The following is a 22256-nucleotide window of genomic DNA, read 5'->3' as shown; positions in this document are numbered from 1 at the left end:
TGTTTTGCTGCACAAGACAGTAATGCTGAAACATTAACATTTCTTTCAATTTAATTTCATGAATATTATTTCTTAGAAAAATGGTTGGTCCTGCTATATGGTCAGCCACAACAATATATTTATACTTGGTCCATCGCTACTAGCTGTGTCTGATTGACAATTGTACCCACCAAGATTGCCAGGTGACAGGAGTGGTGCTTCATTGTAAAAGGTTTAGGACAGAACAGCTGGTGATAGTAATAGGACATCCTCAGAAGGACTGCTCAGCACCATTCTTGGTTGTAAGGACATAACTTTGTCGACTGTATTACGTTTGTTTGCTGTTAAGTCTTGAGTTGTCGCAAGCAATTGCATTTTAGGAAAAAAAACATTTTATCCTTGTTTTCCTCCTCTCAAGTCTTTCATTGGCTACATTTTGTGATAGTGTAGGTGACAATATTATGACATGAAGCTGATTGAGACAATACTCATATTTTAAGAGCGTTTTGGAAAACGACCTTAGTCTGAATAATCTAAATAAGGTCATAGCTGCAGTAAGCAATATTCGGATTCCCATGGTAGTTGCATCTTAACATGAGGTCCGACAATTTTTTTGCTGCACTTTTACCAAAGTCAAACTGCTTTGCGATGCATGGACTCATTTTTATATAGCTACTTTTAATATAAAACCTTAGTGGCACTCAAAGTGCTTATAGTTTCAGTTCAAATTCCAGAAGAAAACTCCAGTGTATAATTTAATAATGTTATATGCGTCATCAGTCATTCGGCTTTGATCTGTGGCTTGTGATCAGGAATATTAATGTAATATTCTCAAAGAAATACCTTGAAATACTACCCTATTTAGAATGAGGTCACCAGTGAGATTACTGCCGTCTATGTCAATTGTCTCATTGAAACAAATTAGGTATCGTGCTAGGCAAGCTGTTTCCCCACCACTGCTAGTGTTCAAGTGAAACTAAGCTAAATATCTGCTCCCATCTCAGCTTTAGGTTCAGATGATGAGGATGTTTTAATCTTCAGAACGCTCAGACAGATTGTTCAGACCATTTATGTACTCTATCACATTTGTCAGTAGAGCCCTGTTGTGATTGGCTAGTCGCATTGTTAGACAGAAATGGGTCACTTAATCTTTGCATCTTTCAACAAACAATGACTCCATATCAATGAGAAGTGCCAAGCTATATGCTCAGTTTAATAGTTGCATATCACTGAAAGGGCTTGTTTGTATTTTGTATTTTGGTTTGTTTATTGTTAATAATTTGAAACAGACATTAAGCAGAATAATCTGCCATGTAGTAATCACAGAGCGCCTTAATATTTCATATAGAGTCTCTCCTACCGGGGGGCTGCTTCTGGCAACTCAGCTTTTGTTGTGTACTGTAGTTCACATAACAAACAATTTCTCCATCCAGTCTAAACACAACAGACAATTGTGCAACATGCTCTGATTGCTAATTAATTGTGCTGACAGTTCCTTTGTTGTCTCATACTGCTTCTGTGCATTCTGTGTTTTAAGTGAAGCAGGTGTGAGCATGCATTAGCGAAGAGGAATTAGGTGGGTGTAGTGTGCTTGTGTGGTTGGCAGTTATAGGGATGACCCCCACAGCTGGCTCATTTTTATTGTATATTCATGTTGAAGTGTGTGATGCAGCATTAGAATACCCTTTAACCTCTGCAGCTTGACTGAACTGTGCATAATTGTTTGGTCAGCTACTTTGCTAATTAGCGTAGCATTAATGTGCACAGCCGTGGGCCAACATGGTGCCAAGGTCCCTGGGGGGAGTGTGGGGGCTGGCATGGCTCTGTGCTACAGCCACCATTAACACTGGCCCATAGGCAGCCTGCTGGGAGGTGAGAGCACTGTAGACCCAATCCAGTCCCGGCTTTGGGTGGACGCTTGGAGCTCCCTCCGGTCCATATTGTCAATGTCCTTGCGAAGGAGCACTGATGCAGGCGCACCGAGCAGTGGGCTCCTCTGTGATGCTTCGCTCTGTAAACTCATGACAGCCATGTGACCCCTGCCACTCCTCAGTAGGCTGCTCTCTCTGCCGGCAGGCCAGCGTCAAATGGTGACTGATGTTGGCATGAGACTTGCTGCCAAGTGCCCTCGCCTGAGTGGCAAATCATGGATGTTGATTTCAATTAACTCAATCACATGCTCCAATACTGACCTCTCGCTCGTTCAAGGGCTTTAGATGCACTTCATCCTCTCTGCTCTGCCGCAGATGCCCCCTCGGTGAACGGGGTCAAATTGTTTGGTGTTTATGTGGCTGCTGGTGATGGCCATCCATGGTTTTGTTGGCCAAGATGCTTCATTGGTTGCCTGCCAAGTTGTGTTGGTCATGAGGAGGTGGGGTAAAGGGGCAGGGGGTTGGGCTAATGATGTAAAAGCTACCCTGATAATCAGTCTGAACAGTGGTTGGTCCTGATGGCTGGTGGCTGCCTGGTGCTGGGTTGATTGATGCTGGCAAGCGTTTCCATACAGAGCCCTGCCATGTGGACCCCACTGTGTAAACACTGTCACTGCAGCGAATCTCTTAGTTCCTTAAAGCCGAGATCAGCGGCAAGCTTTGTAATCTGCAGCAGCCACCAAATGGAGGCATGTAGGAGGATCATAGGACTGTGATTACTTGACTGTGTTTAAGGATTTTCATGGACACAAAATGCAGTGTGCGAGGAAAAACACTCGGATATAAATCAGATTTAGAATCATTTAAAATAAAAAATGATTTTATAGGCACTATTTCTGTTTATCTCTTATGATCTTTTTCAGATACTCTGAAGATCTCTATTTCAAACCCTTTACCATGTTTCAGCCATGAATATCTTTGCTTGCAGAGCCCATTGTCTGAGGCCCAGTGGGGGGAGGCCATTTCTTTAAATATCTTCAATGTCACTGGGATGCAGCGTAGGTCGACTCTGGGGCCTGCAGACCAGAGCAGCACTACCCTCTCCCATCCCGTCCCAAATGCTGAGCTCACAGGCAGAGATAAGTGCTCCTCCAGAGATGGCCCCTCTTCCTCAAATTGCCTTCCACATCTGTGTAAGAATGTCAGCGATGTGCATGTTTAACATGTGACCATTAATCACAGCAAGACAGTCAATTAAAGCCATCAGAGCCACAGGGGTCGACGCCAGAGGCAAAATAATCCACGTCGGACACGCTCTACTTTTAGCAATTAATCAACAATTTCTCAAATATATCAGTCAAAGTTTTGAAGGACAGAATGGCCGTCTAGCAACCGCAGGGGCGCTGGTTCAACACTCTCTTTCCCTGGTGGACATGTTGAAGTATCCTTGATCAATATATAGTGAGCCCCTATTTGCTCCTGATGGCCCTGCACGGGCAGGCGACCCGTCCTGTGTCTACCTGGGATAGGCTCCAGCCCCCCCCCCCCCCCCCCCCCGCGACCCTTAATGGATAAGCTGAAGAGAAAATGGATGGATGAAAGTTTTTAAGGAGATTGCCTGATGGCCAAAGGACGGACTACCATGCAGATAGTCGTTGCTAAAGTGCCAACTGAAACTATTGGCCTTAATGTGAGATTTTTTGCTTTTTTTTTAATCAAGGTATTTTTAGTCTTTGTATTGACTTGAATACATTCCTAGTAAGCATTTATAATCTTCCAGCAGATTCATGCCGGGATTATTTTATCATGTCTTCCAAGATACATTGCTGCAAATCCAACCCACGACATGAATTTTTTCATATCAACTGTACTGAGCCACTATTCACTTTTTAAACACTAGTTAAACTTTTACAGGAGACCGGTATTTTTACAAAATTTCAGGCATTTATTTTGGGTCATTGGATGGGTTTCATTACTTAATCTTTTTTTTTTTAAGTCAATTTACATAAATTGTCAGGATTAAAGGGCCAAAAATAGTTTGCTATGGCGCTATGCTATGTTGTTACAACAAATGTACAATGGCATATTGTGGTGCAGTTGCAAATCTATATTGCCCAAATCTAGTACCGTCAAAAATGTTTCAATTGTTGAAATAAAGATTTTATTAAGAATAAAAGTATTTTTGGGCACATTTGTCTTCTAACAAATAAAAGTCAAATTGTCCGAATTGCCTCAAAATTTTCATTGTTTTAAATGTATTTCCCATGTTGTGTCACATATCAATGTGTAGTACAAAACAACATAATACAATGTAGAGGTTTTTGTTTGCAAAAACAGCACTAGTAAAAAAATATATTCAAAATCAAAAGTGAAAGAGGACATTGTGCTGTCATGCCATTGGATTCTAATTATTCTCTAATCAATCATTGGTTCAAGATTTTAAACACCCATATTACGATCACGCTTTCCACCTATTATTACCTGCAGTAGTGAAGCATGGACTTCTGCCAGGTTACGGCAACACCACTGAGACAAACCACACACAGAACTGTTCGATTACAGTCATTTTAAAGGTAGTTAGTCGTTTAGTCACAATTATGACCGCGTTGGTCAATTATTATTTCAAATAGTGTTGTGTGATTGTCACACAGCAGTTACAGGCCTGGTAGTATTTCCATTTTGAGGAATTTCACAATTCAACTCTTCCATCGCATTGTTCAGAGACATTATGATTTATGTTCGTACCATTATCTGTCCCCTTTAATTATCTTGTGGATTACGATTTCACAGTTGATTTCAATGATGATTTGGATTTCAAACACATGTTCTTTTGTCAACTAATCACAGTCGATGGTCATATACTGAAAAACCGAAGAACATTTTTACAAAATTAACTGAAACATCATAAACATTTAACCATGCCGTTATTCTCCTAGAAAAGAACCCTCTCAGGTCATCAGAGGGGCAGCTCACTCTTTTATTCCCTCTCTCTATCTGTCAGCGCTGCCTTTGTCATGGGTGCAGGCTATAGATAGAGTTGTCAAGCTGGACTTGTGGGTCGCAAGGTCGTGGAACCTCTTCACTTCTGTTGACCTTCAGACAGACGCTGTCAAGTCTCCATTCGCTCCCTCCACCACTGTGCCTTTTGTGATGGGAGACAACTGTAATAAAGACATCAGGCTTTGACCCCTGTCACTCTTCATTTCACAGGTGCTTGTCATAATTGCTGCACAACGCCCATGTTCCATACGCCTACATTAGCTAAATGAGAGGAGGTGAGTGCTTTGATGGCTAGCCTTTGCATCCTCCTGTCATTGGCAGTCTGTCTGAAAAAAGGAAAAACAACAACTTGACTGATTTGCAAGGATAATCATGGTAAATAGCTTGTAGCTCATTTGCAGATTGTTGTCAGTGAGATAGAGCACAGTTTATGCATTTGACAGCTTAGTTAGCAGTGCAAGGACTTGTGAAATATCACACTTCTTATTTTTCAGATTTGAATGTGACAGTGGAAATTGTAAGATTAAGCCAAGAATCTCCTCCAGCTACAGAGCCCACTGGGCATTTGTCTTATACTTCACAACAGTAAAGAACTGTGTCCATAGCATCAAGATTTAATGTGTTTTGTTCTCTTTCTATTTATTGTTGTCAACCAAACATTAGTATCTTGTGAAAGACCCATGAATTAGACGCTTTAGACCAAAGGCCAGTAATTACAAGACCAGAAGGGCTCAGCTAACAAGCTAACAATAAAGGTGAATTATCATTGTCATGCCATTGTAGCATTTTCGTCTCTTTTTTGTGTTACCCCATGTGGGTAAACAAGCAGTTGACATAAGTTAATTATTAATTAAACATGAAGCATAGCGAGGGAGAGAGAGTAAACTAGAGATGAGTCCCTAAAGAGAGCTCTAAACAAACGGGGCGTGGAGCAGGTACCAACGTGACCCTGGTCCCAAGAGTGCTGTCTGTGGTGAGACTGCCGACTCACTAATGAGCTGTTTGCAGAACTGGGTACACAGTGACAGTGACCCCTGACCTTCACCCACACTGTCTGGGGAACGATGGGTTAGAGATGAAAAAGCTGCCCTATCTGTGCTGCTGCTTCTTCTGGTCAAACCATTTTTGTGATTCTGGCATCCTGCTGTTTTTTTTGTTTTTTTCTTTTTTGATCTTTTCTTACTCTCAATGCAGCTGAAGATGTGTTTGTGGCTCGTTCATGGATCTCGGTCACTCTTATCTGGTTTCCCTCACTGTATCTCAAGGTATCACATTGGAAAAGGTTGATGAAAATGGCAAACGAACTCCCGGTCTCACTAAAATGTTTTTAGATTCACTTGAGATTGGCTTTGTCCTTTTTAAAAAAAGAGTAAAAATGCAAATGTGAATGGAAGCCCCTAATTTGTGTAATTTCTGAAGTTAATCTTTAACTGTTTCCACTGCTCATATTCCCAAACTTTGTCTTCATAGTATATAGTCCCCCATCAAGCTGGCTTGCTCTCCCTGCCTCCCCTCCCATGAACCAGTCTACCATCCAGTCCCCCATCAAGCTGGCTTGCTCTCCCTGCCTCCCCTTCCATGAACCAGTCTGCCATCCAGTCCCCCATCAAGCTGGCTTGCTCTCCCTGCCTCCCCTCCCATGAACCAGTCTACCATCCAGTCCCCCATCAAGCTGGCTTGCTCTCCCTGCCTCCCCTTCCATGAACCAGTCTGCCATCCAGTCCCCCATCAAGCTGGCTTGCTCTCCCTGCCTCCCCTTCCATGAACCAGTCTGCCATCCAGTCCCCCATCAAGCTGGCTTGCTCTCCCTGCCTCCCCTTCCATGAACCAGTCTACCATCCAGTCCCCCATCAAGCTGGCTTGCTCTCCCTGCCTCCCCTTCCATGAACCAGTCTGCCATCCAGTCCCCCATCAAGCTGGCTTGCTCTCCCTGCCTCCCCTTCCATGAACCAGTCTACCATCCAGTCCCCCATCAAGCTGGCTTGTTCTCCCTGCCTCCCCTTCCATGAACCAGTCTACCATCCAGTCCCCCATCAAGCTGGCTTGCTCTCCCTGCCTCCCCTTCCATGAACCAGTCTACCATCCAGTCCCCCATCAAGCTGGCTTGCTCTCCCTGCCTCCCCTTCCAGAAGCTTCCTTCTTCAACTGTTAACATTTCCATGTTTCCCACATTTTGTATTGTAAACTGTTTTCTTGTCTGTACCAACATCTACTGCACGTCTGTCCGTCCTGGGTGAGGGATCCCTCCTCTGTTGCTCACCCTGAGGTTTCTCAGATTTTTCCCTGTTAAAAGGGATTCATGCCATGTGAAGCCCATTAGACAAACTGTTGGTGAAAACGGGCTCTACAAATAAAATTGCCTTGCCTTCATCTCCAGACAACAGAAACATGTACTACCCAGTGCTTAAGCTGATAAGAACAATTAAAGCTTGTTCAATTAAAGGGAATTCCTCAAGACCTTTCTCCATTTGTCACTGATGGCTCCTCTTCTTCTGCTGTTTTTTGTTTAGAGCCGTGTCCAGCGTTGCTGATGTTATCTGGTAAGATAATAACTGCCTACTTTATTCTCCAAACAAGTTGATAAACACACACGATTTCCCTTTTTTTCTTAACATTTGCTTAAAATTCACTTAATTTTACTTAATTCACTCCCTTGAATAAGAAAAGAATGACTGGCTGAGCACAGCTATTATGATTTTAAAAGGCTATAATGAGCTTTTTGGAGCACATGCACGTTTAGGCACTCTGTATCTGTCCACCCTTTCCTAAAATATTCTGATGGAATTAGATTTTTTTTACCCGCATGTGTATCAGTTTGATATACTAATAACCAGTTTGACAGTTTGTTAGGATGCCAGAGCGTCAACCACTGAGCTCAGTGACAGTAAAAACCCATCTAATTAACCCTCCTGGTATGACATCATGTGATTAAATTAAAGCCGCATCATCTCCCTCTGGGTTTGCCTGCAAACAAACCCCAACAAGCTTTAATTTTCAAACCTGTTTCAAAGGCCTGATGCAAAGATAATTACCAGCTTCATCTCATGTGGGTATTCCTTCCATCCGCTGTTCATTAATAACGATAGGAGGTTGGAGGTTAAAAACTCATTTAATTGCCTTTATATTAATGACATTATGAATAGCAGCAACTGTGGAGTCTAATTCTGTCCAGTAGTTAGTCTACATGCAGGACCCCCTGGAGGGCCGCTCATTTTGCCTGAATTGCACTACGGCAAAACTAGAATTAATGTGTGCTACACTTTTAACAGCGATGACAAACACTCTCTCCAGCTAGGAATTATCTTGAGAAATGGGCTGCATGAGCTCTCCCTCTCTTCCCCGTTACACACAAACACAGTTGCATCATGAATCCCCATTTTGTAAACAGTCATTTTAGATATTCAGCTGCCTTCCAGGGCACCGGCGCTAATTAGTGTCTTTTTGCCCTCACATCTTGTAAAGGTGAATTCCTTCCCACCTCCAAAAAAGAACTGCAACCGAGTCAGGCACTGATGACTAAATTGTACTCTACTTAGGAATAATGATAATGAAAATGCCTCTCAGCCAAGCCATTTCGCCCATGAATATTGCAAAGAGGTAATTTCAGCGAAATGTTGGCATTTTAACTAATTTAAATTCCTGTTATTGCTCCAATTTTTTTGCCTGGTTTTATGGTTACTGGAGCAGATTTAGATGTGTATGCATTATGGCCACGAGAGCCTAACCATACATCTGAATGCTAATTAAACATTTGAATAATCAGCTGAAATAGTGGTATTACAGAGTCTATGCTGCTGAAAGTGCATCTAAACCTGGATTTTCAAGACCATTTAGATTATTATTTCTTCATGCTAGAGTGTCTAGTATTTCTTTGTTTCCTTCAACACCTTCCTGCATCTGCTTATTTTCCCACAGTATGAATAAAGTTCCCAAATTTGTCGCTTAATGATCCTAACTAAATAGCACAAGCAACTTATTAGTTTACAAGTATCACCAGCCAGAAATGAGGCCAAGGGGGGATGATGAATGAGTATATTTCCCCAAGCAAAAGGCTGACCTGGATACCGTTTTTTTCCCCTCCTCTTCCCCGGTGCCAAGTGGGCCACTATTTTTCACCGGCCTCACACTTAGCCATGGACAGGCTTATTTGGGCCCACGCTAACAGTAGCCCTGACCCACCGTCCACCTCCGCCACCAGCCTCCCTCTGCACTCATCTGAAAATTGTAATCCTTTCGCTGGGGCCCCCGTAATTTGATCAAATAGCATGTTGCCTTCCCCACCACTTATTGGCCAATTAAGTCAAGTTCTCACGCAGGGGGTCCAGCTGGCTCGGTGTTATCTGGGGATGAATTGATTGAAGCCATTCCACATCTATGAACCCTTCTTTAATGATGTAGGTGATAATACTTGTAATTCTTCTCAGTCAGGGGACTCATGGGCGCAGCTGTTACCGCAGTAATCCTTGTCCTGATACACTGAAGTACCAGTGAGGCATTAATCTGTCTCTCAGATTCTCCTCCACCAGGTTTCTCTCCACCCTTTCCTTCCTCGCTCCTGCCTATGCTAATCTGTAAAATGTGACACCGAAGGTGTGTGCGGAGAAAGAGATGAAGCGTAACACAGGATTGTGGCTGATTTGATGTTAATTATACACTTGCATTCCCCCAATATGAGCCCTGACCACTTTGTTTAAAAAATGGCCCCTCCCTCCCCCTCTCTCTCTTTCGCTACACCATGACAACTTGAGAAGGATAGATTTAGGAGTAAAAAATCAATAAATACATGCATTAGTTTCAAAGGCAGACATTAACATTCTAAAACAGGCTTCTCTTATAATCCTGCCTGCAGCCATTCAGTCAAAATATCAAATTATAGTAATGAGGTCTAACTGCATATAAATGTTAAGCATTAAAATTACAGGAGGGGGTTTTCATATAATGCAATATTACCAATTATACCTCTGTACATCTCTACAGGGTCCTTGCTTCATATTATAAGATGCATTTGCATTGCAGCGCATTTTAATTATGCATTTCTGTGACAATAGGAATAGTTAATGATGAGCATTAGCATGACATCCGTGATGCCTCCATTTTGCATATTTCTTCTAAAGGTAGAATCTGTTGTCAAGAATTAAAAATACAACACACGAGCTGAAGGAATGCATGTAAGAGTTAAGTGTTACCTTTTGACTTGAGATTGGAGAAATAGAATCAGAATGAGAGAGAGATGAGAGGTTATCCTCTCATTTGTAGAGGCCTTGACACCTGCATCCTAGAGCTGTGTATTGCTATCATGATACTGTACGATACCTATCGCGACACATGGAATTTGGTTAATACAGTATACAATTCTATCATGTTATGATGCATTGTTTTGCAGTGTATTAATATGAAATGGTAAATATTTTGATATTCATTGCAATTTACAGATAATTTCAAAATAGGGCAGAAAACACAATTTGCTGCGGCACCTCGATAATCTAATAATATGTACAGTACATTATGCTGAATACTCAACAGTCAAAAACATATTTAATTCATAATTACAATTTCAAATTATCCAAATTTTATTTGCAAAGTTTGACAGTAGTTCATGAACGTACTCAATCCAGCTGCGGTAGCATCAACTGAAATGCAGCTGCACATTACATGGGTCTGGATATGATTTTGTCACCACTTTTTGTGGTATACCAGTCGCAGGAGTTGCATTTCCAATACAATGTTTTGAGAGAAAAAAATGCAGTATATGGCTGCATCAATTCTATGCAGAGCTCGCACACACACACATGAACAACCACACACACACACACACGCGCGCGCACACACACACACACACACTCACACACACACACACACACACACACACACACAAACAGTAGCTAATAACACGGTCCAATTTGCCATTAGGTCACGATTAGGGTCCTCTGGGGTGCTCAGATCTGGTGGGGTCATGGGTTGCCAAAGCCAGGTGGAGTCTGGGACAAATTTATCAAGGGAATTAGACAGTGTAGGCCATGCTTCAGAGTATCGTCGACAAGGACAAACACATGCAGGCCAGCTGGTGCTTCGAGCTAACAACTCTCACCTGCCAATGAAAATATTCCCTCCTCGTTTGTGTGTCTCCCTCTAAATTCCATGTGACTTAAAATAATTTCCTCATTGTAATGTTCACAAGGCAGAGTATCCATTTATCTGTGCCATTAAATTTACATTGCCAACTTCTGTAAAATGTATTTCCCTCACAGCGATTGTGTCTTGTAGGGAAACATAAAATCTTACATTTTGTATTATGTGTGTAAACTTAAGTATACTGATAGAATTTGCAAATCACTCATTGAAAATGCATTGAATAATGATGAATAATGCATCAGCACTGAACAAATGAGACTGGTGTGAGCGCAGGCGTGCTGGTCCCCCCCCCCATGCTGTGAAAATTCTTGATATTAAGGATGAAAAGTTGGGTGAATAAACTGGAGGAGCGATCTGGATCAGTCTCCTGGTAAACAATTTAGAGAGGGGGCGTGCAGTAATTACTGCTTTCAGTCTCATTTAGAGAGCCTGTTGGCGCTTGGGAGCGTGATGTCACTGCAATGCTGGATGCGTTTCTGGATTTGTGATTTGCAGATATGAGCCGTGATTTAAGTGACAGGACGTTTGAGCCATCATGCCAGCTTTTCTACCCTCCTCCTCCTTTTTTCCCCCTTCCCTTCCAGACAGTGTCACGCCTACTTTTGTCTGAACACATATTGCTCAGTTTAGCTGCTACTTTTTTTGTCTTACAAATGTGTGTTTGAGGGCAGAAGCAGTAAGCCACCGAGAGTGTGCTTAGATCTTATATACAGTAGAGCCTCACTGCAAAATCAAATGCATTGTGTGCATTTATGTACATGCACATATTAATAAAGATAGCTGTGCACACGCCTGTGTGTGTGTGTGTGTGTGTGTGTGTGTGTGTGTGTGCGCGTGTCTGTTTGGCTGCACAGTAACATAAGCAACAAGCATTTTGGGCTTGTAAACACAAACAGAGAGGATTGTCTCTTGCTTTCTTATTATTTTTGGCAGGGTTGCATATGTTCCCTGCGTTGAGACGAGCCTGATTATCATTCCAATCAGCCGAGGTGGAGCGAGTCACATTAATTTGTAGTAATTAATAGCACCACTGCATCTGACAGCACATGCTAACGAGACCCTTTGATTGTTTGGATCTCTAAGTGTGCCTCTCCTTGTTTGCATCACCTCGGAGGATTTTGTAATATCAAAGCTTAGCACTATCTGATACTTGTCAAAAAGCAATTTATAAAAGTTTAATTCTTGTATTGATTTAGTTTAGGTTTGATGCCTGCAGTGTCAGCTCCCCTGGTAGAACTTAGTGGATTCAAATGCTTGTCACCAGCTCGGCCTCCTTTTTACTGAGAACAATCGCCACAGGCCAGCCCGACAGGCATGGTTTAATTGCCATTAATTAAAAGCATAAATCTTTTTCTTCACTTGCTCTGCTCTTAAACAGGGCTTTGCGTAGCTGCTTTTTCCTGTGCTTGTCAGAATCCCTCCTGGCTAGTCAGAGTTCACCCCCCCCCCCCCCCATTCCCTCATCTTCCTCCTTCTCTCTCCTCCTCCTCCTCCCTCCCTTTCCCTCTCTGCTCACCAGACGTTTCTGGAATCATCTTTTTAGCACACTCCTCCATGATCTGACATGAAGTGCGGGCAGCATGGTGATATTTAGTAAACCGGCTTCCTTCTTTATTGATGTATAATGAGGTCAAATGAATCCCCTCGTACGCATGCTTAGATGGCTCCTCGCCTCAAATCCTTTCTGACAGCGAGTAAAACAGCCGGCAAACACAACGCCGGCTCCCAGAGACATGGTTGTGAAAAAGCAGGAGAGGGAGGAGAGAGGGAGAGAGGAGGGAAAAAAAAACGCTTTTATGCTGCAATTTCCCTCCTGTCTAGTCCTTAATTAGACACTTATTAGCCTCTGAACAGTATTGCTCTTCTGCTCTAAGCCTCTAATACTGCAAATACTGGATGGTAGAATTAACATTGATTCCAGGTTTATTATCAAATGACAGCTCTATTCACCTTAAAAGGAAGAAAACATGATTGGGTTTATTTTCATCAGACATGAGTTGCTTTCATACAACTACGTCTTCTACGCTTTAAATGCCTCGCTATGGAAGTTGACAAAGGCTTGCTATGGATTTTTTTTAATCCCATTTCCATGTGATAATGGAATATCATCTTGTCTTCCCAAGATAACAAGCATTGTTATCTTGGGAAGACAAGATGTATTAGCTCATGATAATGGGATAAAAAATGTTTTATCAAATAAAACTGATTATCTTGTAAAACCTAGATAATAACTCGTTATAACAAGATAATGATCATCTAACAAGATCATTACAATGTTAAAAAGAGGAGATCTTATTTTGAGTAACAAGCTGTTGTGATAATGATTTCGTTTTTTTCATTTTGATAAGATTTTGATTTAGATACGTTTTTAATGAGTTACTATCTCATTATCATCATTATTACAACAAAGCTTGTTATCTCATAATTTCCCATAAGTGCGAGGTAATAGCATTAAACATTCCTTCACTGTGGACTTTCTGGCTTCTGTAGATCACCACAATTTAATGCTAAGTAAAATCATCAGCGATGCCAAAACATACAACTCTATGTTGTTGCTGTGCCTCTCGCCTGTTGTCCTGGGTGACCATGTCATCGGAGCCCTACGTCCCGTTTACACATCTTATCTTTTTGCCTCGTCCAGCAGCCTCCCTTGCACACACACAGCTGCATATATAGTGCAAGCTGAGGCTTCCCAAGCCTTATTAAAGCTGCGAGTGTTTCAGTTCAGGGTCATTGAGAGAGTGCAACACATAAATATGTTAGGGCAGCACTATCAGCCGCTCAGTTTACTGGAGGTGATCGATGATGCTCCCTGCACACTTGCCCAACAAACATCTTAAGCGGATGCGGTTTTTTGCTTAATTGGGAGCTTTGCAGCACATATTCCGACTTATGTGATGTTGATGATGAAGTCCCAGGGAAGACTCTTGTAAACTAAATGTGTGTCTTCATTCATACCCTGGTCAGAGCTGTTACCTGTCAATTTGACCTGCATACTTTCTGTCTTCATCCAAGGGAGTAGGAACACACACGTGTGTATATACTGTATATATATATATACACACACACACACACACACACACATGCCCTGGGCTCATTTTTAATCCTTGCAGCTCACTGTGAAGTCAGGAGGAAGTTCCAATTAAAATTAAAATAAGCTCTTTTAACGGTCTCTTAAATTGACAACTGAACAATGATTTTTGAATTGGTATCTGTCAAAGGTCTCTGAAAATCCTCAGTTGATAAGGCCCAACGCATCCAATTAGTAGCAGAGTAGGGCCTCAGCCAGTAATGATTTCCATGTCCCTTAAGATGTGGCGCGGACACTTATTGCAAATTACTGACAAAGAGCCCTGCTGTATTGATGAGGCGGAGAACAGTCAAGTCTCAGTGTTCCCATCAGGTGGACGAGCACAGAGAGAGGCCAGGAGAAGAGCCTAAGCGTCTCTCCCTCTCTCCCTCGTAGGCTTTCTGCAGCCATAATGTGGCCTCACTGTGTAGCTCATATATAGCCCCCCTGCTGACATGGACTCCGAGAGACCAGCCTCTCTTGACATGAGCCCCAGCTCAGGGAAAATGCTAATGCTAACATGAGGGAGGTGTCAGGAGCGGATCATCAATAATGTCTGCAAGTTTACTGCCCTCTTCTAATTATAGCTCCTCTCTCTCAGGGCCGCGGGAGGCTGCAGGGCAGCTCCTTAATTGAGCGGAGGTAGATTTCCTTCCCTATCATATTCGCCGGCCCCATTGTTTACAGTCCTTGAAACGGATTGAAAGGAATCAAAAGATTCATGGAGATGTGATTCAGTGCAGAATGTATTTGGTATGCAGGAAGAATGAATAAAAGAGGATGATTCTTGCTGGTCAGGTAGGGATTTAGATTTGAAGGCCATGTTGTTGCCAGAGGTCATATCATTTATTCTCGCTGCATCTGGGATGATCCTCCTCTCTGTGTTGCTACACAAGCTGGCAGCTGCTATGACACTCGTGTAAGTTTACGTCAATTATAGCAGTTAATGAGAAGATAATCACATTTTGCATTTGCTGCTTGTTCATAGCTTTATTGCTACTGTACATCTCAGCAGCCTCTGGGGAGCGTTGTGCCAGATCTGCAAAGCTCTCAGGCCATGTTTAGTCCCCAGATGTTTCCACGAGTCGGAGGCTTCCATCCTGCTGTAGGCTCAGTAAAGAAGGTGTTGACCCTACTGACCCAAGCCTGCTTCCATTGGTTGAGCGAGGGCTGCTCCATACTCTGTGCTGCAGGGTCAAATGGTTTGTAGTTTGTAGTTTCCTCTAGTTAGATGTTTGTTGCAAATGACTGTTGAAAAGTGGGGAGATTCAGGCTGATAGCAGAGCAGGTATCACTGGCAAGGGAGGGATTTGGGATGTTTTTGACATTTTGCTCAAGGAGATTATTTATCTGAAAGCAGTATGCTGATGTCTGATTGGTGATTAGTGCTAATGTCTTCATTCACAGATGTATTTGATATGCATGTGTTCATTGTTGGTGTGCTTGTTTCTAATCCCCGCTAAACTTGTAGCCCTCTGCACGTCTGTGTTCCTTTAAGATGAGAGGGGCTTTGATTTCCCCCGTCTTTGTGTCACACTGACTGGCATGCTATTTGACAGGTGGAGTTAAAATAGAGAAAATTGTGGATGAAAATTTGTCAGTCTCAATCTCTTGCCCTGGGCTGTAGGCAGCAGAGACAGAAGCCCACTGCTTTGTGTCAAATGTTTATCAAAGGGCCTGATTAAATTGCTGTGTTCAGGGTAACAGCCTAATAGAGGAAAATACAATCCCTATACCTTGGCAAGCAGTCCTTGTATGACTGTGAGCAGAATAAAGCAGGAGGATACTGAGGTGCCAGAAAAAGAAAAAACACACATCTGACCAGCCAGCTGTAAAGGAGGCTGGAATATCGTATGCCCTTTGTTGTCGTACAAAAAGAAACGCAGGGTCTGAGATCTGTTGTTGTTCTCACTTTCCTCTGTCTTCTCAATCATTCTTTTTTTCTCTTTATTGCTTCAGGAAATAAACCTGGCCCCTTTTGCTGAGGCCGAGCAGCTTCCCCTGGCCATTCCTCTCTGTTTTGTTTCAAAAGGGCAAGGCTCTCCAGCCTGAGCAGTTTGCCCCGCAGTCCCACGCCAGGGGCGATGCTTGCCTCAGCTGCTTCATCACTGGGGGACTGGACTAACGTCTCCTGACTGCACTTAGCTGTGTGTCTCTGATACGGTCATATCACATCAGCCTGGGTGCATGTGACATTGCATTTCTTCCTAACTTTAAGCAGTTTGTTGCCATCCATGTTCTCTCTGTTTTTATCTCCCCTTTTTGAGTGATGTTATGATTTGTTGCTCTATTTTCTGGCAGCGCTGCTGCCACACGTTTGTGTCGGATAACAGGGCCTATTACAAGATCTCTCGATCTGGCCAGTTTTCCCCTACAGGAGACATCGAGAGCCAGGCCTCCCCCTCCGAGTTTTTTTTTTTCCTACCCTTACCCCCGCATTTGAATTTCTAGATAATAGGCTTTGACTTCTGGCTGCACGTTTATGGGTCTTTTCATGTTATCAGCTTAGCTCATAGCGTGGAGCTGAAGAACACAGACTCCTAGTGACAGGCCAGCCAGTCAGCAAGGCGAGCCTGTCAGGATCTCTCATACACTAATGATTTCCCTTTAGTCTATTTTCTGTCTCATTGGCCGTTTCCTTCAAAAACAAAATTGCTCATTTAAATTCTCATGCCTCGGGCATTTTGGTCTTCAAATATTGTTGGAAAGTGAAAGGATTAGGCAAAATATGCTTTTTTAAAATGTTAATATATTTTCTGGTTCACTTTCTCCTCTGAGGCCAATTAGGGAATTTCTGCTGGCTGCATTAATGTCAAACTGACATCCCCAGCTATAATTACTCTGTGCTTGAAACCTAACTTTCACTTGTGGGTAGATGAATGTGCCTCGCAGTGACATAGAGACTCGCTCTGCCAGCTTTTGATCATTTAATCATTGCTTGCTTTCTTTCACTCCTTCCTCCCTTGCTCGCCGATGATTTCACCTTTTATTCTTTCAGTTGCAAAATGCAGTGTTGCGTTTCATTATTCACTGCCGCATTTCGCAGGGTTCATTAGTGACATCATCCCTCCACTTTGCCTGCTCACAATAACATGAGGAGACTCGGGATGGCCCCTTCAGGTGCAGCTACCATATGTACATTGTTTACTCGCTTGATACACAATTTACATTGTGTTGTTTGTGTTTCCTGTGTGTTTTTTGTTTTGTTTTATGGTGCAGAGTGAACTTACTGTCATGATGTTGAAGGATGGTTAATACGTGGTTTTTGCCAGTTCCGTTTACAGTGGAGCTCAGTTTCAAGACTCGAGAGACACTTAATGACAACTAATACTTCCACAAAGTACAAGAGAAGCTGCATGGCTCGTGATATGGGCATCTCATGCTTCAGTCAGTTGCTATGGAACCACACGTACATAATACATTCTCAGTGACTGTGAGGAAAAAAGTAGATTGACTCACGCCACAAAGATGGGAACCCTGGGGATAGCATCACCATGGCTCCCCTGATCAAAAAGCCATTGGGATTCTTACACTGGATTTTGGAGGCTGGCAAATAAAAAGCTCTTTGGCAAACAAGTTTTTGAGACTTCAATTTTGGTCAGCAAGATAACCTCTGCAACTGCTGTCTTTTTGCTTTTAGAGGCAAAAAATGCAATCATTGCATGTCCAAAGTAAATGTTTTGGTTTGAGCAAACTACACCCCGGCACGACTTCAACACCGCCACAACCAGCTTTGCACTTCTTCTGTAGCCTTGTTTACCTGCTTGTTAGCAACTACCAACAAAAAATCCAATCAAAATTTTGTGTCAGGGGAACCAGACAGTCAAAAAATGTCGATTTATTTCCAAGTTTTTAGAACTTATTGTGTGTGATGCACTCATAATCTAACATATTTTCCCATATGACCAAGAGAATTCTGATACTTTTTTAACAGGCTGAGTGGTCGGCATTGTATGATTTCTGCAGTCATTTCCAGACTCTTTTATTGGGGAAACATTTGAGACAGTGAGTGTTTGATGAATGCTTCTCCTGAAGAGGGCGAATAAATGCTTCAAAACTGCAACAATTTAACGTGTTAAATAAAGGTGCACTGATCCCCATATTTTCAATTCTGATACACATGATACTACTGAAACCGATTCCAATACCAGAGCTATTTTTTCATGAATATTTTCAGCGTTGGTGCGATATGTTACATCATGAGGCGGTTGCAAGCCAGACGACTTCTTATTAAAATAGCAAAAAACAGATACAGATATGCTTTACATTGAAATTTTTTCTAGAGGCATGTATTTGAGCTCTATGGATGGTTGACCCATATTATCTTATGGCAATTTCATGTTCTAGTGAAGGTATGGAATCGGTTTGTGGATCGACTACGTCATTACAATATCATATCCGTGCATGAAGTCACCTGATCTGTCTGTAACATCAGTATCCCATCTCTAGTGTTAAAGGAATCTTTCAGAATTTTGGGATCGTGGTTAAGCTGTTGGGGCATCAGTATCAAGTTTTCCTCCCAGAACTTTGTGGGAATACCAGTAAAGCCACCTCCTCCACTGATGTGACCCTGTGTTGCTCTCGTGTGAGCGCACCCTCGCCATTTAGCCTCCTACAGCTTGACCAAGGTGAAACCAATCAAGTTAATGACCCTGTGATTGTTTTGAATTTCATCATGTTGGACAACATGAATCTGCTCCAGTGTTGCAGGCTCTGGGGTGGAGGGAAGGGAAAATTCCCACTTCTTTGACTATTTTAGAACATCCACCCCTTCATCACCACCCAAGCTACTTCTCCATCTCCTCTCCTTGCCCAGCCCTGTTTGGATTGTTTGACCCTTTTGCTTAGATTTCAGGTAATAAGAAATGGCACTGACCCCTCCTGATCCCCCCCGATTACCTTTGTGAAGCGTGAATGTAGTATGGAATCACACATCAGGAGACGACTTGTAATTATTTTTGCAACGCCATCAGCATGGATCAATCAGTCAGGGAGGCTGCCAGTGGAACGGCGCTCGCAGCCATGGATGGAGCCAGCAGCGACCCTCTCTGATTGACAGCTATGGTAATTAAGTGATTGTATAGACCACTCTGACTGTTATAACAACCTTGTCAGGGCCAGTCTGCATTTGGAACACACTCAAATCAATGTGTTCTCTACTTCCCGAGCATCTCTGAGCATGTACCTTAGACAGGAGCAGAAAAAAAAAAAAATTCCAGTGACATTGCTTTCATTAAATATTTGTCATGGCAAACAGTCTGTCAAGAATAGCTTTGTTAAAAAAAATACACTCACACATAACACAGCTTTTTTTTAAATAATATTTTATTCTTATTGCAGATCAGAGGTGTTAATGCCAAGCAGACTTCTTCTTTTTTCATTATGTTTCCATAAAATAAGTCTAACCCTCTACTTCAAACTGAACTTGAATGTCACATGTTTCATTATTGCACCAACTCATGAGTGGAAGTGACGTTTAGAGGTTAGAATAATTTAAAAGATGTCCATCCTAAATGTCACATGGCTCTCGCAGTGTAACCTTTAATTCCAGAGCTTTTGGGATGTAATTTTGCCTTGAAATTTAATTTCCACCTCTGTATGATCTTAGCTTTTTCATTCTCACAGAAATAAAAAAAACGAAAAAAAACAAAAAAAAAAAACAAAAATAAAAATATATCCATTCACCAGAAGAGATGTGTTGGCCTACGCCTATGAGGAATTGATCATGCATACATTAGCAAAAAGATACTAGGAGTGAATATTCCAGATAATGTAAAATAGAGGTTTGTTTTAAGAACGCACCATATTGGAGTTGTTACCAATAGTGTAAAAATTAGGCAAATAGATGATATTAGTCACTTTCTGTATTATTTGTACATACATGCTAAAATGATATTTGAATTTTGCAAATATTGAAAAAATACTTTTAAACATTGTGAAATTGAAAAAGAAACATTTTCTTTATTTACTTACAATCTGATGTATAAATCATACACAGATGAGACTTGAACAAAATTGCTCACAAGACCAATACCAGAGTATTAAAAACTATTATCCTACTTACAATATCTGCCAGTACCATGTGCAGATATACGGTGCAACATTTTATTCAATTGTGTGACTTGTCTGAACTATTCAATCAAAGTAGGAGCGGTACCTGGAGTATCCATGCAGGTGTAATTTAATCAAGATTTATGATGAATGAAGAATGCAATTAAAACTCAGTGTTTAGTTCTGGATTAATTAAATCATAGTTACAACTTTTTTGTTTGGGAAATTTTAGTGTGACATTTGTTTGCTTCATATTTCACAACACATTTCCGGAGTGTGTCTGTTTCTTTACTGAGACTGAATTGAAAATATACTTATTTAATGAAAAACGTCAGTAATTTGCTGCTTTTTTTCTTTCCCCCCCACTGTAGAATGTACAATATCGACAGTTGCACACGACTGTAGCTTCAGTTGCAAAAACACGTAATGGTTTACCATTCAAAGAAATATTTCTAAATATTACTTTATTGGTTGTTAACAAGCACTAGAAATACACTAGAAATAGACAGATCAAGATATTCAAAATAAGATTCAAAATTATTGTCATTTCTATTTTGATGCATTTTTGTTTGATAAAAAAAACAATTTATGCATTTTCTAAACTTGTGGAAGTTGCTAAATTCTTTTGGTAAATTGTGTAGTCACGATTGAAATACATCAACGAGCCTATCATTTTGTTGTTGTTTTCTGAATTAAGACTTTTTGTATCTGTTTTCCTTAACAAAGGGCTTTAACTGAAATTTTTGTCAGCCTGCGGAGCAAAGTGCATGTGTTTTTAACAATGACTGTGAAGATCAGAGAGAAGGTCACTGGAGCTCTCCAGTCACCTGTCCTGTTTTCACCTCTTTCATTTTCCACTATTTCCTCTTGACTTACCTCTGGGGAATGTTAGAAACCCACATGCACAAAAAGATTACAGGTGTGATATTTACTGGAGTCAGAAACTTGAAAACACCGAGGACCTTCCTGCGTCCAGGTGTGAAAATGGCCTGGCAGACATTTCACAGAGGAACTGGTTGAATTTTCTCTCTTAGAGGTATTTGCTGTAACATGGTTCTAGAATTGTAAATGATTCGATATTTTCCTGATGGAGGTTTGACCTCCAGTCACCGTTTAATTTTGAAGCACCTACTTTATTTGACCTGTTAATTCATGCATGTCTTGTTGGGGGGGTGGGGTTAGAGCTGATGACTCACCGTGATCTTCTGACTCCACTAGAAATCATTCATAGACAGCTTGTTCTTTTGGAGCTTTGAATCAATGACCATCTGTCAAGGACGAGTGCATTGTGATGGAATGGTCAGAAGCGAGTCACCCCTATACACACACACACACACACACACACACACACACACACACACACACACACACACACACACACACACACACACACACACACACAAACTTAGGTACACTTTTGATGAATGTTCCATCAAAGTTATGTTGATTCCCTCAAAAGTACAATCTTCGGTCTTCAGGAGTACAGGAATGCACAAACTGACCAACAGAAAGGGTACAAAATGAACTGGGTACACATTTTGAGTGTGCACATGCCTCTGCTTCCCATCCCATAAAAACACAACACATTTAGTACATTGCAAGCAGACCCAAACTGTTCTGATTTGATAAAAATATAAAATTTAAAAAAACTCACAAAACATGTATTCTCAGTCAGGTGTGATTGAATTTAAATGAGATGGCCTTTTTTTAGATTAAGAACATATTTCAATGTGATCTATTAGCAGACTACATGTTGTTGCTATTTTCATTTGAATGACTCCTATAATAATCACGTTTTAAATAATGGATTACTTTATCTATTAATTAACAGAAATACATTAATACTACTACTATTACTACTACTACTTCTAATCATAATAATAGCAATTAATATTTTTCTGTATTCGATTTTTGCTGGATATTGTTAGGCGCAAAGAGGTGTATTGTGACAATTCATTAATATATAATCAATAATCAATTGATACAAATCTCTCTTACCAATTTGAGTCCAAACCAGTTGCCCCATCTTCAAATAGCCTCTCATCTAATCTGATTGGATCCTGCTCTCATGACGTTGACCGGGGATTTTTTTTGTTTTGTTTTTGTTTTTCCCCCCACGTATTATAAAAAAAACTCCTTTCATCATCATCATC

The sequence above is a fragment of the Aulostomus chinensis genome, chromosome 14 (assembly GCF_037954235.1).
Source record: "Aulostomus chinensis isolate RoL2024-O1b breed Wild chromosome 14, RoL_Achi_v1.0, whole genome shotgun sequence".
Taxonomy (NCBI): Eukaryota; Metazoa; Chordata; class Actinopteri; order Syngnathiformes; family Aulostomidae; genus Aulostomus; species Aulostomus chinensis.
This window is presented reverse-complemented; position numbering follows the sequence as displayed.